Source organism: Anopheles gambiae, chromosome 3, assembly GCF_943734735.2.
Source record: "Anopheles gambiae chromosome 3, idAnoGambNW_F1_1, whole genome shotgun sequence".
Lineage (NCBI taxonomy): Eukaryota > Metazoa > Arthropoda > Insecta > Diptera > Culicidae > Anopheles > Anopheles gambiae.
Genome location: NC_064602.1, coordinates 64,715,149 through 64,732,509, shown reverse-complemented (window position 1 = coordinate 64,732,509; position 17,361 = coordinate 64,715,149). Strand labels below are relative to the sequence as shown.

At 40.3% G+C, this 17,361-nt stretch overlaps 1 protein-coding gene across 5 annotated transcripts in view; it reads right to left on the bottom strand.

Moving 5' to 3' along the window:
• LOC1275325 (protein O-mannosyl-transferase Tmtc3) overlaps positions 1-16,307 on the bottom strand; it is a 155,527-nt gene extending 139,220 nt beyond the window's left edge. The window contains exons 1-2 of one of the 5 annotated variants that reach the window (XR_009766608.1): positions 16,175-16,307; positions 14,303-15,108 (exon numbers count right to left, since the gene is read on the bottom strand). The gene's annotated coding sequence lies outside the window, so the exon portion shown is untranslated. Of the gene's footprint in view, positions 1-14,302; positions 15,109-15,607; positions 15,847-15,867; positions 15,991-16,174 lie in introns of those variants that run through there. The other 4 variants (XM_061663098.1, XM_061663099.1, XM_061663101.1 and 1 more) reach the window with 4 other exon arrangements.
• Positions 16,308-17,361: the final 1,054 nt, after the last annotated feature.

The window sequence follows — 17,361 nt, the reverse complement described above, 5'->3', positions numbered from 1 at the left end:
AACTTTAGCTCAGCCTGAGCCGACGTGCTTTAAATTTGCCCGGTACGATTAAATCCCTCCGAAAGCAGCACAAGAACACGAGCTAGAAGACGAACCTTTTCTTAATAAGAAAATCATACGGAGAACAGGGGTTGGGACCGAGCGTCATAAAGCTGCATCGACCGCAGCAGGGCAACCATCATTGCGGTAAAACTAAGCAAGAGTGAATGGTTTGGGTCTGCTACAGTCCTACTTGTACTTTGTGCACATTCTCGGTATTTTTGTTTTGTTTGATATGTGTACCAAACAATACCCTTCATTCAACATACGTGCCATTGCGTACGCATAATTTATACGCTGGCAGGGGAAATCCCTCCACAAAAGGTTACACTAACCGGTAGATATGTGGTCAAGGAACGAGAACTAGTATGTTTAATACGTATGAAGCTTATTTGAGGTATATTATGCATAAATCCCTCAGCAAGCAAAAGGTACACCAATCATTATGTTATTCCTCACTCTAAGTTCTGACGTTTCTGATAAATTTAAAAGTAATGGAGCAAAATAATTGTTTTACAGCATGCAATCAGCCGACGAAAAATGATACATCGCTAAATTAAGATAGTATTTATTAAATATTTGCTTGACTCTATCTTAATTGGATTTTAAACAATTAATTTGTGTATTTTTTTAATTGACAGGATTTTTTCTATTGTTAAAAAACATTATTTCAATAAATTGATAACATGATTACCGTAGTTTAACACTAAACCTATGCACCTGCAATAAATAACTAAAGAGTTACGACAGAGTTCCAATCAAACAACCAATCAAATTAGAACATGTCATATTTATTTACATTTCATGAATTTACATTTCTCATAGATTTTTCTATTCGGCAACATTTACGATTCCAGCGGGTTTTGTCTTTGTCTTTCGTATACGGATAAGGCTCTGGTGATTTCGCTGGGGCTCTTTGTCTAGGGCAGAAGTTTCGAGACTTGGCTTGCTAACTAATTTCAGGAGTTTTGTAGTTTAGTTTAGTCTCACAATATTGAAAAGCTTTCAATTAAAACTGTTTCTAATTCTCTACAATCAAACAAGCTTTAATGCAAACAAATGATTTGCCCTTTGTCACCAGTCTGTAAAGAACAAGACATTCAAACCACACGGGATCGCGTAGATCAGCGTTTCGTTTCCAAGAATTTTTCGTGCTCGGCACCCATCGGGCATAATTATTTCCGTCATTAAATGATTGAAAGCATCGTTGCGCGCATGCCTCTTGTTCATTAATTTAAAGCCAATTACAAACTGTCATGCTTTCGCCGAGAACATCATCCGGAGCGGCTCGTGATGAGAAAACAACATTCTTACCACACAGTTTATCCAAAAAGAGAAGCACCACTTTATGCCACTCTTCATCACCATTCATTGTGCTGTTTCTTTCGTTTTCTGAGCTACAACGACCAGCGTATAAAAGAGTGGCTACATTTTTACCAACGCTACTTTTAAAGACATCCTCCATCTCTCACCTTCCTTTTGCTAAAAAAAACCACCACCAGGCTTAAGTGAGCGGTATCTTGGATTTTTATTATTGAATCGCACGCACATTCAACACATCCGCCACTTATCATCGCACGAAATCCACGTTCCATAACGTGAGCCGATTAAAGTTTAGAATTCTTTCCGCAATATGCATCTTCTCCCGCGAGAAGCCAGTTTGTACAGGGTTTGTACACATCACACTGGTTAGTGTGTGATGGTATGTGTGTTTGGCTGTGTAAGGGCAATTCTCCGGAAGTTGCGTACCGTTGACAAGCAACAGCACTTCCGGTGAACTTGATGCTGTTGCTGCTATCGTCAAACGGATGAAGTTGTACAAATTCCAGCAAACCCACGCGCAATCCGGCTTCGAAGCGACCGGAACGTGAAAATACTGTAGAACAATTTCTACTCCGGCTTTTGGAGTCTTTATCCGTTAAATGGTACGGTAAAGGCAAAAGCAACAATCCGCGAGGTTAGTGAGAGAGCAGTCATTTATCCCAGGGCAACCTACATTCTAGATTTCTTTGTCAGTGTGTAAACCGATCGGTGCTGGCGAAGAGGGATGCTAGCTGTTAGCAAAATAGTTCAGCTTTAGTACAATGATTTTTAGTGGGCGATGAACTTTAGCTCCGCAGGTGAAAATCTACTCGGGGGAAGAAGATAAGAGAAATTAAGCAGAAATAAATTCTTCTTCTTTCGCGAAGAACCTACACAATCCTATTGGCTTTTACAAAACTCTTCGATCAATCACTAGAACCTGTCAGGGAAGGAATCGGTCCTGCCCGGTATAGTAGGTACTTGCACGTCTATCGAATAGACCCCCAACTGTTATAAGTGCACAATCCAACAACCATTTATTCAACCACTAAAGCTTATACAAAAATAAAAGCTGATAAATTGATTGAAAAATTGATAACAATAATAACTATCTCTCATTCTTTGCATATCATAACAGGTTGAAAAATGTTAACAGATCCTTTGAAACAATTTGCTTTACCCTGGGACAGAAAACCCGTTAAGATATTCTCCGTTAATTGACATCAAACTGAGTGCCATAAAAGGTGATGTCAATCCAGGTACGATCTCCATGCTCCACCATTTTAAGAAAAAATCCATCGATACAATGAATAAAGTAAAGTCGCCATTATTTAACTAACGTTTTACTCTACCTATATTCACAGAAAAACGCTTTTGAAAAACGAGGGGACGACAACTAACGTACCGAACGCTAACTGACGATGTCCTTTTGCAAAGCATCACCAGAATCACGTTAAGGGTCTCGGGAAAGTATTCCATTTGTGCCGTGGATGGTGGTAGCAGAGGTAAAGTGCTTTCCAAAAAACCAAGGTCATTGCGTTAAGCGCTTGAGCAACGTAAACGGAAGGCGACAGCTGTGCCGGTCCAGTGCATGCCGCCTTTTTCGTGCGACCATTTGTCTTGGTGTGCGTGTGACTTTTTATTAACTTTTTTTTTTCATTAGTATCCTTCGGCCAGGGGAAAGCAAACTGGTTTGGCTCGGCCATCATTTTCGGTGCCATTTCTAGTGCTGTCCCGTTTGCCTCAGCAGCCACCGACTGGCTGAAGAGATGGAACGTGAAAAACGTGAGAAAGGTTCAAAAATGTTACCTACGCGTGGGAAGAGGAAAAAAAGCATCCCAAAAAAAAATCACGTGCACAATGAAGTAGGCAAAAAAACGGCAAAGGCGCAAAAGGCCACATCGCCAACTGCCAGCGGCATTTAAAATGAATGGCACCGGGAAAGCAAAGATGAAATTTAGCACCACCATGTCGGGCTGAATTTTAAGTGCCACTCCTGCTGCACGTATCGCCGTCGTCCATCGTCCATCGGTGAAAGTTGCACGTCCCGTTTCGAGGCGGGGGAAAAAGGTGCAAAAAATACGGCCCTCCATTCTGGTGCCACCAGAAACACGCAGCAACAGGCCGTCCCATCTTCGGTGGCTTTCGCGCCGGAAAACTGGGACAAAAAGGCATGGTTTTTGCTTTCTTTACATACTTTTTTTTCTCCTTCAAGAGCCAAAAAAATATCCTTGCGTCACCGAATGGAGTCGAAAAGTCTGGCCTCGTTCAGCTGCTTGCTCGCAAAGTGCGTAGTGCCACAACGAAGCAAAATAAGAAGGGGTCTAGAAAATGTTCACACAAATTTCCGCCACGGTTGGTCCTTGTTCGAGCGAGTGTCGTGATGACCGGGCAACGTTGTGAAGGGAGGAAAGCATAACTAGAAAACAAAACAAAAAAACAGCAAATCACCAACTGGACAAGCCTATAAAGTGAATCGAGCTCAGCAGCGGGCGACAAATCGGACGATTTTTTTTTACGTTTCGCACGAACATTCCATTGCTTGGACGTTGCAGATCTGCGACTCATGGCTAATTTTCATCCAACATCAGAATCCTAATTTTCGCTTTTTGATCGTGCATTATACTATCCGAAATCCATGCCATTTTACATTTGTTGCATACATTTCTCTGACAAAAATAGTTCTACATCTGGCATATATGTTCCAATAATTTAATCAGAAAATGTTTAAGCGATTGGTATCAAATGATAGGAATAAGGGATATCAACGGAACGAAACTAAATCACTCCAAAATAACAAAAAAAAAACTCTTGAAGCTACTACAGCCCTAAATAAGCAGATAGTTTGCAATACATTTGATCCACAGAAAGGTAAGAGAGACTTGTACAGTAAAATGTTGATATTTACCCATCCAAAATAAAATAAAACGGCTAGCACAGAAGATTGGAACAAACACAGGACGCAGAAATAAAGCAATTCAGAAAACAATGGAAGACGAAAATTTGCCTCCAGCGCTCAAAAACATCTTACAACCAGGTTGAAGCTCTTTACCTCGGGAGATTTCCACAGTGGTTACGAATGAGAAAAAAGGGCAACCACCTCCCGAGTCGGGTTGGACATTCGACACCCAGTCCGAAACATTGCAGGCCCTTTTACACAACGAGCCAGTACCGTTTTATATCGCCACTTAAACGCACATGCTGGCTGACAGTAAAAAACGACCCACACGAACCGCTTCCGGCTAGAAAAGATCACACGATTCTAAAATGCGCAGTGGGGGTTTTGAAAAAAGGGACTGTCGGACAACGAGTCAAAGGGACAATGGTCTAACGACAATCTTCACTTGAGCCTGTGAAGACAGCAGCAGGTTTTCTAAACGATCCAACCAGACACGCGAGCCCTTTACAAACGTTACTGGAGGAGCCGTGGCGTACTACTGTAAAGTATGGCAAAGGTTATATTAAAAACTGACTCTTGGAGCAGGATGGAGAAGATCTTTATTTTTATTAGATTTTATAAATTAAAAAAATAGGAGACTCACAAATTTCACCAACGAATATTTTAAATTGCAAGTTTTTTTATATAGATTCACAACGTTATTCACAAGTAAATTCAAATAATTATTCAGTTTAGCAACCAGCTAGTATCCAACACATTCCAAATAGACTGGATTTCTGTCCCACACACAACATTTTATTTGTATTATTTTTATGTTTTGAGAAAACTTATAAGCCTTTTCAGGAGGAATATATAATGTCACAGCAGTTGATTGATTGCATTGATTGTAGTATACATTATGCAGCACTGTTCCAGTTAATTTTCATTACAAAAATGCAAAAAGAAATACTGTCTAAAATAGATGAATGTGCGATGCAAATAATAAATCCTTTTTTGACTATTTTATTTCTATGATTGAACTTTGCTCAACAACTAAAACGTATAGAACCATAAAGAAGCTATAGACTGTTTCTTGCTGCTTTTGCATTCTGAACTTATAGAATCGGAGAAAAGCAGAAACAAATCTCTACACAGCACCCTTGCTCCTTTTGAACGATACAGGCGATGAAAGCTGGTGTACCGAATGTACGGCACACCATATCATGATTATAATAACCTTCGCATGCATAATCCAACCTGGCAGCAGCGGTCACGAACGGCTGGGGGCGAAGAAGCTCATCATCGCCAGTCTCAAAACCCCCGAACGAAGGCTGGAAAATTATGAATAATCCATTGTATAATGCACTTGCCTGAGTTCGCCACCGGGCAAGCTAAGCAACGGTCGGACGACGGAAGAGAATAATTTTCAACTAAAAAGAAAAACAGAGACAAACGCGAAAACCAAGGATGGAAGACAACTTTCAACAGCCACGCCGATGCGCTGTGAAAGAGCGCTGTCTTGTAGGATACGCGAAGAAAACACCAGGCGAACGCTTAAAGTGCTTCAACCCGGCTCTGGAATATGCCCCATTTTACACACACTCACATGCATCCGAAGGAATTGAATTAATTTTCTCACACATCGTTGCCCGGTCTTAGCGACTTATTAGCTAAAATCCCTAGAAATATTATCCAGCATTACCTACGCCCGGCCAGCAAGGGATACCCATAAACAAGGACACCAGTGACATCGCGCCTCCCAAACACGGCACAAAAGTTAGCATCCGCACTAGGTCAGCAGCCAGTGCCGTCGGTGGCACTGTAGCGCAACGGATACGTTGTTTCGTCAAACAACCGCTCAAGTCACGTCAACGGCTAGCCAGGCACGAACTCGGAAAGCTGACTTTTCTTTGCCCGTAAGAAGCACACCGGGCATAAAGTGTAGAAAGTTCACGATGGGAAAGTCGCGAAGCGCTCGGGGAAAACGGAAACTCGCACACGGAAAATGGTCACGGGCCCGGCTCATTAGTTTGGGCGGTGGCGCATCCGAGGTGTCTGTCTTCGGGGACGCACTTCGTAGCCGCATAAGACGTACGGTAAAGTTTTTCCACAGCACTTACACATACAAACCGCTGGTGGTCCGGAGGGATTGCCAAAGGACGAAAGTTTCACCTTTTTATCTCCCTCATTCCTACAACGCCGCTTTTCGTTGCTCCTTTTCCGGCTGCAAGTAACTGTGAGCACGAAGGCGGCAAGAGTTATGAACGACTGCTTGGGTTTCAGAAAAACATTCAACGAGCAAGCGTTCCGACCACAGTGATAGAAAATCGATACAGGTGAAAGATTTTTCCTCTGCACCATAAACACTCTCTGTTACATTACGCAAATTCCTCGAAACCACGAGCAATTCCGCGCACTAATAATCATTCATGATGGGGGACCGAATAATATTTATGCTCCCATGGGAATGCTTAGCATACTTGCAGGGAGGATAAGTTGATTTCAAAGGGGAAAGGAAATGATGAAATGAGGAAATGAACAGATGCACAAAAGACCGACCCTAAATGCTGTATACTTTAATGAGAAGAGTTGTAACTAACTGTTATTGAAATTTAATTACATTGATAATTTGTGAGCATAACTCACACGCTTTCAATTCGAAACGAATTTTAAATTTACGATCTAAATACTTCCGTACAAGTAAATACCTAAATGAGGCATCTGAAACAAACTAAGCATGACTAGTTTAATTAATTAAATCCTGTGAGGCAGTCGTTACATCAAACGAATCAATAACATGCGAATCAAACAACATTTCTCAAGGATGGAACAGTTATTGTAATATGGGTAACAGTTTGCATTTTCAAAGTTATGTAGATGATATGAAATGATGATATTATATGTAGATATATTATTCTGTTATTCTAGTTGATTAATAAATTTCACCGGGCGTTCTGGTATCGTGCGGGAAAAACACAGCTCAATTAGGGTAAACGTACCTATAGTGGTGCTAGTACCAATAGTGGTGGTATTGCACTAAAATGCGTCTCATACGATAAATTAACAGTAGTTAAGTTTTTTATGATAGTGTGAAATGTTCTCTAGCCTTTTACAAAGGATTTAAAAATGAAATTGGGCCATTCCGTTTCTTAGTGACCGAAAAATCCATTATTTTGTGAAAGGTATCAACATTTTTCCAAAATCCTTAGGATTTCATAACGATACTCATATTCTTGTTAACGTTCTAAATGACCACATAACAATGCAATTATTAGTTTTTTAACATAATTGTTATCAAATTATATTGTTTTATTCAAATTCATTGGCTTTTGACCATATTTACGTATTTTTAGGTGTTATTTACGATAGTGCCATTATAGGTACACCAAACAGGCATGTTCCTATAGTGGTCCTAGTTCTAAAATCAATTAAAACAGCTAATTTTAGATTTTTTTCGACGACATTTTTGACATGTCGTACTGTTTTCATTAAAATAAGCAACAAAAATTAGTTTTCTGTAAGTAATTTATGAAACAAAGGCCAAAATTCGCTTATCTGGCTGAGTGAAAAATCGACTTCAAATCAAGCAAACTCTTCTGAGTATGGATTGACGACAGGTGTTATTCAGTACTTCAGTCAATATTTTCATCAACCAAATTCACACATTTTTTACGATCAAATAACGAAAGAAATCATTATTATGGCAGCTATCCTTGCTATTCATACAAAAACAACTTCGGAACTAAGTTTCATTGATATTATACTCTGTTTTCGAGGTATCTTTGTTTACCACCACTATTGGAACACAATACGACGACTATAGGAACCATACCACCATTATAGGTACAAGGAAGCAATCACAAAAATATGTATTTTTTCGTAAATTTGATGTATTTCAGGGTAAAAATGGTTGTGATTGCGAAGATAAAACATATTCCAATTGCTATGTGTTAAAATATTCAGAAATTGTCGTTCCTGACACTTTAAATCCATTAAAACACATCGGTACCACTACAAATTGCACCACTATTGGTACATTTACCCTAATCAATAATGATATTTTAATATAGCATTAAAAGCCAAATCATACGACTGTTGTTCACCAAATTCCAGAAACCAATTACTATCAAAAGCAGGAACCATAGAGTCTAATTAAAAGGCAATCATGTGCAGCGGTTCGTGATCTGAACGCTTCTACCGGACGCAATTGACAGTAAGCGACAAAAAAACAGTGCCATTCCCGATGCACACACACACAAACAGAACCACACAATTGCACGCTAAATGCTCTCATTTATTTCAAGCGATTGCGCCATTGCGTCAAACATTATCCAAAATTTACTTGTAATTAAACAACTGCCTCCCGTGCTTTGCTGCGTACAAGTTTCGAACGACTGCAAAACCGATGGAAACGGGAAGATGACCTTAAAAAAATGGAGCATCGCGCGAACAAACGCATTAGTGCATGAGTGTTCAAAAGGGCCGAGGAGCACAAGCTTTCAGCAAGTAGGTTTATATTTATTTTGTCGATGGCTTTTATCTAGCCAATGACTGAAATCGTTTTGCAAGTGCCAGAGCGAACGATAGAGAGAGAAAGTGAGAGAGGAAAAGGATGTGTATTTAATTCGACGGACGCCAGCTGGCGAGCAGTTGTTGTTGGTTGTCAAAATAAAATTAACTATCATTTCATTACCATCACACTGACCCAAGGTTCTATACCTTACGCTCTCTCTCTATCTTTCTCACAACACTACAAAGTTTTCCTCGGCAGCAAACCAGTAAAGTCCAGTCCGGTTTCGGAAAGCTTCACACTGAGCTGCGCCCGGGAATGCGCCTGGTGAATTATCAGATGGCCCCGCAATCGACTGTGCCGTGCTGGAATCCCATCAGAATTTCATTGTTATTTTTCAGTTACACGAAAGTTATATTAAATTTTCTCACCCTCGCATCCTTTACGGTACCCGCCATCCAACTTGCCAGCGATGAAAAAGCTAACTTTTCACTCCCAATACAGTTCATTTCCCCGCGCTCATGCTACCGCGCGCTTTCCGCATGCTTTCTGATATACTGAACACAATCGTACCGTTCCGTCTACCCTAACCGCCAGGCGAGGACCTTGTGGCAACGATTCCACTTCGGAAAAGCCTTAACTTTCTTCGTCAATTGCTCTAGGCTATTGGTTGTTGTGAAACTGTTGCCAGTACAATAACAACAACAACAACAACAACAACAACAACAACAACAACAACAACAACACACACACACACACACCCACAGCAAATTACAAGAAAACGTACTTTTACCAACCCGCTTCAGCTGTGTGGGGTTGCCCGCCAAATTGTAGCCCCGGAGAAACGAACTCGACACCAAAATAAAGAATTACAAGAACAGTAACAAAAAAAAACAAGCGCACGACATGTACCACTTGTATGACAATCCGCATCGGCACTGGTGGAAAACTTACACCGATACCACCGTACACAGTTTACAACTTGGACAACATTTAGTACGAAATAGACAAGCCAAGGTATGGTGGCGAGTTTTCCGAAATGTTTTGAACGCAGATTGTACGATGTTTTTTGGTAGAAAAAAAAAACACCAAATTTCCTGCTACAACGCTGACGGTTGTCGAACAAATGCAACAAAGTAAAAAAGGGGCAGAAAAGTTGAAACTATGAAAAGAGTATCTACTGCAACCAAACACAAAAGAAGAAGAAAAAAACAAGAAAGTCAAACAATCGATGCAATTGTTCCAACAAGTCGCGACTAAAGACTTTTTTGTGTTGTTTAGTGCAGAACCATGGTTGTACCTCTCATGGTTTAATTATAACAAATACAATTTCTATTTGGTGGATTTAATAGACACCATTTTATCATGATATAATGCTGAAAATCTATAGAAACTGATGCAATAAAAAGTGTTTGGATGACTCTAGTTATTAGATAAACGATTGCATTAGAGTTAAGGATCAAATTATCATAAGTATAACAAGGTAGCTTCTCATTATTATAGCCAAATTTGTAGACAGAAATACAGTTCGCTCTACTTTGTTGAACCGATTAAGGCTGATTCGATAATGGCCAAAATAAAAATGAAGCTGAACCCTGTAAAGTTTGTGCATTGAAAGGTTCCAATGACTCAAAGAATATTCATTTTATGTACTTTTGAGCATTTTTTTACTATAAAAAACCTTAATCAGTATGCGGCTTGTTGATATAATTTATAATAATTATTTATTGTTTCTTCTTCTTCTTTTGGTTCAACAACCGTTATCGGTCAAAGCCTGCCTGTACCACTTGTGGGGTTGGCTTTCAATGACTTTTGGATTACTTCCCATAACAGGATAGTCAGTCCTACGGATGGCTGCACGGTCTATTTGGGGCATGAACCCATGGCGGGCACGTTGTTAAGTCGTACGAGTTGACGACTGTACCATGAGACCGGCTAAATTTATTTTTTAATGTAATTATTTCTTAAACATCGTACTAATATCGGGCAGTATGTCTAAATAACAATAATTAAACGCTTACATTGAATATGTTTAAAATAGGGGCTTAAAATGCTATGGCGATTATGCTGAGGCAACTGATTACCGGATGGAATGGGATCAACTGATAACGGTAACAGTAATCAGTTGTATATTTCTATAATTTTGTAAGTGGATCGTTAGGACCTAAACCGGTGGATAGAACCTGTGAGTGAATCACAAGCACCAATAATTAATTTTTACTTTAAATTCCTTTAAGCTAAAGTTCTCCTGTACTGTTATGTTTATAAATCATTCAAAAAATACCGTGCATTGTAAAAATTGCTTGGAATTTGTCTGGACCAGTGGAGGAAATGACACATGAGACGAGTATTTTTTTTCCGTTTTGTTTTTTTTTAAGTTTCTTTGTAGATAGTTTGATGTACATTAAGCAACTCGTAGCATCATTGGAGCATTTGTTGCCAATGGCAGCATATACTTAGCTTACTGTTTCATTTAATACAGCAATCTAGACGAAATTAGCCTAAATACATGGATCAAAGCCCGGCTATGCTGAATACTTTCATTTACTAATTGCATGTTCAAGAAATATTAACCGTTAATTTTTAATCCGAACACTGATTACTTTCTATCATTTGCAAAACCACCAGACGGCAGTGAATGTTCATTGCTCAATCTGAATAAAAACTGGTGTTTTCCTACAAAATTTCGTATCACTCACGAGCAGCACTGCAAACATTTCCAATTCACTCTAGGTATTGCAGCTTAAGAAAAGCCTTCAGGAACAGCAACAAAGAAATTAATCCCTCCCTCCCCACTACAGTACTGTGTTCATTGATAGCCAACCATGCACGGTTTCGCAACAATTTGACGACGAAAATTGAAATGATACTAACAAAAACCATCTCTGCTTTGATCTTACTACAGCGTTACTTTACACACCACCCAGGGTTTGAGGTGGAAAAGCGATGGATGGAAACATTTTACAACAGATTTTACTTTCATCTTCGTTACCCCTTGGCGGTGTGGTGCTTTCCACCACATTCCCATACCACGAACAAGTGCGTCAAATTTTAAGATGATGGTTTTACTCCTAAAGGTAACCTAAACAAAAGCATTTTCATAAAGCCAATGGTATCGGACGGCGTTGACGGCGCGACAGGGTGGTGGTGATGAAAATCGGTCTGAAAGAAACGGGCACAGCAACCGGAAATCGCTCTGTTTTTCCGCTGAGCCTGAATTGGCATCCGGTACCGAAGGAGGTACATTTCCCTCTAGTTTGTGTCGTGGTATTGAAAGTATCTAAGGCATGAAATTGCTTTAAAACGTAGAAACCGTTGAAAAGAAGCGAAGCACCATCGAAACCGGCGAACCATTGCTATCGCGTTGTAAGGTACAGGTTTGGAATTGAAAAAGTCTTGAAAATCTATCAGGAACATTGAAAGACGTTGCCTTGATTCATCATTTTATAACGAATTCATTACAATTGACCGACTGTGGGTCATAAAACAATGCGCTAAAAACAACCAAAAAACTAGTGGAACTTTTGTGGGGGTTTTACTTTGGCTATGTTAAAAATTACAGAAACTATGAGAAGTGGAACAAATCAAGAACTAACATTAAAAACATTATTTATTTTTTATTTATTTATTTATTTTTTGTATGACGGCTTTTAAATAGCCGTATTGTTAACACTTCTTGTGCTAACGGTTTGTATCATTCCCAAGGTATTTCCCTTTCGGTAGTATCGATTGTAAATATTGTTCGTTTAAAAAAAGTTACACCATTGCCCAAAATATGTTACAATAACAGCATAGCTGAAAGGCAAGTGTTTTTGAAACGATTTTCGATTACCATAATCGAATCTAATTTGACTTGATGTAAATAGTGGTAACAATGATAATAATAATGAGATGACATTTAAAAAACGCGTTGGAACGAATTATTCGTCTACAAATCCGTTTACTTGAACATAACATTGTAATGTCAAAACATGTTAACATCCAAACATTGTCAGAAAATTTTATTATTTCATATAGAAAATCAGTAAGCCGGATTTCTTCAGCCGGATAAGTACGTAAGTAAGATTTTAGTTTAATGTTTAATGTTTAAAGTTGTCTTGTAGGTTTTCTAGAAAATGATAACAATTACTTTACACTTTTTCTACAACCTCAAACAAAGGTCGCACACAGCCATCATTTAGGTGGCAATGGATGCCATCCCACATGCAGTCAAGGTACGTGTAGCGAATCATCTTGATGGGGTCAGCAGAATCAATAAAATTACCCTCACATTTAGGGTGGCCACTAATGGCCACGCAACCATTCGCTTCCATACACACACTGCTGGCGAAAGGGAAGTGGCGGGCTAGATTCCATCCGAAACGCACCTCATCGCAGCCACCGGGTGGGTTGGCGTGCTAATGGTCTCGATAAATCCGATCTAATTAAGACACACTCTCGGCCCGATGGCAAAACCGCAAACGCTACTGTGTACAAACGGGACAGGAGAGCCATTGCCAGCCCTCATCCCGCAGGAAACGTGCTGAAAGATACCCCGAGAAAACGAGGGACGACTGTCGGTGGGTTGAGGCGTGAGTGAGCCAAGAGTGCATCTGGACGCGCTGGTGGATTGGTGAAATATTTATTACAGTAATAAGTCCTATCAGTCGTCGTAAATCAGTCCTCAGCCTTCGATCCACCGGCGTTCGGACGGTGTCGCCTTACCCGGACGGTACTGCGTCGTCCGGCCTACCGGGGTATCGAATGAATTCGATTAATTATTCTATCGACACCGGACCCGGTGGCTGCTCGAAACGAATCGAAGCCGATGGGTTCTTTTTCCCCTTCACAAATGCGTGCTTATTCATTCAACAGCCTATTTGCACGTGTCTTCCGATTTTACCACAGAAAATTTCAACCCAACAGATGAAAATCAATGTCTGATCCTGATGGCAAAGGTTTAGTGAACGGAAGGCCATGGAATCTATATATCCCTGCATTCAAAGGAAGAGCTGAACACACAAGCTCCGTTGAATGTCAGCTCAAACGGCAGTATGAAAAGCATGATGAAAATGCATCACTCCACATGAGCGTTTCCAACTTCAAAAAGGACACTCAAAGGACATTCCTGCTTGCGAGGAGGGAAAACACCATATGGTGCCCATATCACGCTGCTGTTTTCTTCCTGTACTGAAATCTCGGAGAAATCCTACATCCTAGAATCCTGCATACAAACACGAACACACACATATACGACAGACGTTTGGATTTCACACAGCTATCAATCACAGTACGGCTCACCACGAAACCAACACTACACTTACACACAAGATGGAAAAGCAAGGGTTGAGTTCCCTGGGCGGCGTATGCTGAATACATCGACTAGCCTACTTTTCCTTCCTTGGCACTGCAACATCCCTAGAATAAGGCTTGGTGTGCTAAAATTGATCCAATCTCCCTCACAAAAATCATCCCCAAAGCAGAACAAACGAGGCAAAAATTCTAATTCACTTCATGGGATTTTTTCTTCTTCTTTACATAAATGAAAATTATAATAAATGGGTGAACATTTTTCACTCCTCTTGCTTACTTACAGACCACAATCTCTTGCTCTCGGATGGCCTCCTTTACACTATCGGCTTTTTAAGAGCACCCGCTCTCCTTTTATTGCATTCTCTGGCGAGTGAGCGGAATTTTCTCGGTGAAAATTATACAGTAACTTTAGATGAGCAATATCGATGCGGATACAAATTTTGAAAATATTTTCACTTCAAGCATTGGCTCACTTTGCACATTTTAACAACAACTGATATTACCAACACACTCCATGCACTCTCTCCTTCTCTACATCCGGCAAGTGGTAGAGGAGCGGGAAGCGTGGGAAAGGGAAGGGTACACATTTACTAACACTGGTGTGCTGCTAGGGGTTCGGGTGTTAAAGGGATGTTGGGAGAGAACGGGGAACAAATTTGCACTACTTCACCGCCTTCTTTTGCTTTTGTAACGATTGACACACCATTTTTACACAAACACACACATAAAGCACATTTACAGCACGGTGACTGGCGCCTACATTTACGAGACACACATACACGAATTTCGCCCAAATTTATCAAAACACGCACATACGCGAACACACATACGTAGAGACCCTTGCGCTCTACAAAATGCACGAACAGACACACACACTCACACACGCAAGGCGCTCTGTACGAAAAGCTCCAAATGAACTTTTCAAGCAAGTAACGTTGGTGACGATCCTGGGTTGAAGTGGGATTACCTTCACCTTTGCAATTTTTTCTTTCTAAAATATTCTGCTCTAAACTCTGAACTTTTGCGACTTTCAAACAACAATTTGGCGACAACGAAAACTAGACAAGTGTGGTAGAATTCATTTTATCTGAATGAAGAGTGAAAGAAAGAGAGAAAAAAGACACAATCGTTAAAATAATTTAAGTTTTACGTAAATTTGCAAAAGGGATAGTTTCAGCTGGGCCTGTTCTTGCACGGCCTTCCCGGGCAGCACACGGAAGAGCGAGAGAGAGAGCGAACATCATCAGAGATTGCGACACATCAACACACAGACATGCGATGCGGTTTGACTGCATCGGCTGGAGGTGGGGAAGAGCAATCTGCATCACGGCAAAGTGTCCGGTACGCGGCACAATTTCATCGTAGAATGCACAATTTTATCGCTTCGATGAACTATCCACTCTCTTGTGCAATTTGCATTGGCAGCTCGCACCAGCTATCTCGCTCTAAACAAATCTTGTTTTGACATTTCCAACATACGGCACTCCCATTAACCACTTGTTTTTCGGTGACCGAAAACTGAAAAGTTGTGTCTCGTTGTGCTTCCATTTCACGTCTTAAATTTAATTCGATTGATTTTTCTTTACTTCTGTCTGTCGCCGTTCGGTACAGCTGGGAGAACTTTTCAGCAATTATCCACGATCTGCACCACCGAAACACGGCAACCCAGACGCTGCGGTCACATTCTTCAACCCACAGATTCGCACACGCACACACTTTGAAACCGGAGGCGAAAACGGCACGAAAATCTATTGAACGAACGTGTTTGTCACTTGTTTTCCACCGTTCGGCAACTGTAATTCAATTGCACAGCACATTCCCCGTCCAAGCAGCGCCATTCGTTCACCTGTTTTCACCTGTTTTCTTTCAAGAATGCTCCCGCACGGCCTTGCGGACCGAAAGCCACAACTTCTTCATCGAATTTTATCTGTCAGTTGTGTGCAAAAGGTTTTTGACGCAGACGTTTGACCTTGCAGACAGTTTCGCCTTCCTCGCTCTGCCCGTGTGTGCACTCTCTTTCGCACGTGTCCGCACATGCTCTCACGAAACGTCTTACGCGTGACGGTTCGTTCAAATTGACCGTTGCTCAAATGCAATCCGACGAATCAGACGATTGAGTACGGCAAACTAAAAAAAATATTAGAAAGGCAAACCTGAGCGTTGCGGTTACAGTGGCTGAATTTGGGTGGTGAAACAAATTTGAACCGCTTGCGTTAAAACTGAGACACTTCCGTTCGCGTGTAAAGTGACCGACAGACTGAAGCGCTCGGTATCACATGATCGAGCCTTTTGTGCTCTGAGCGGTATAGATGGGGGAACTTCGTGCCACGGGCACGAGGAAACGACTCTCCGGATCCGGGACGAGTGTGCGCAATGTTGCCTTCGGTTCCGAGGGGAACTTAAGCATGCTTTTCAAACCATAACGTATGCTGTCAGTTTGCGAAGCGAGGCGAGCTGTTGCATGTTAAAGGTAAGTGAGCATTTTAATACTTGGGCTACGATTAGACTTGCTTAGTATTCTGCAATTAATTAAATGGATTGTATTGAGATTGGAAATTGTTGTACTGAACATTGAAAAGGTCTGATATTTGTTCAATTTTATGAGCTTAAGGCATACATGTCGTTAATAAATTGCACTACAGCAACCGTTTCCTACAAAGCCGTGTTCTACAATTAAGACAGAGAGTTGAATTTGAACTGCACTTAAACATGGCATGTTATCAGCATGCTGTAGTAACTAATGTGTCCTTCATACATCATGCAATTTTAATTTTACGAAGATATTTATGAAATTGTTTTGGTTATTATGAATATTGTTTCATCATAACATTACATCACACTGATTTCCGGCTCAGTTTCCAATGTGAACAGCATTATTCAAAACATGCAAGATGTTTTTCAACAGTTGTCATTGTTTGAATAATGCCGTTCACATGCCGAAACTGACTCAGAAAACAGTGTGTTATCATCAAGGAATAACATATTTATATAATCATCATCTTTTCTTTTTAATGATTATAAATATTATCTTACTTCTAAGTCGCAAAACTAAAATCCAATTGATGGTTAAGTAAATAAAGTTGCTTTACATGTATCAAGAGCGTTTTATCATCCAAACATTTAAAAAAATCTATGGTGAATGTAACAAACTGCGCATTGTTAGTAAATTAAGGAATCGTTAAAGTTCAAGTACTGTCTTTTAAACTATTTTTTCCAAACCTATAGTTATTTTGTTCCAATTTCGATGAAGCATTGCATAGCAACAAACAATATCCTAGATGCACAATATTTGACCATTCCAAGTCCGATTTTCACACATTTCGATTGCAAAACTGACAGC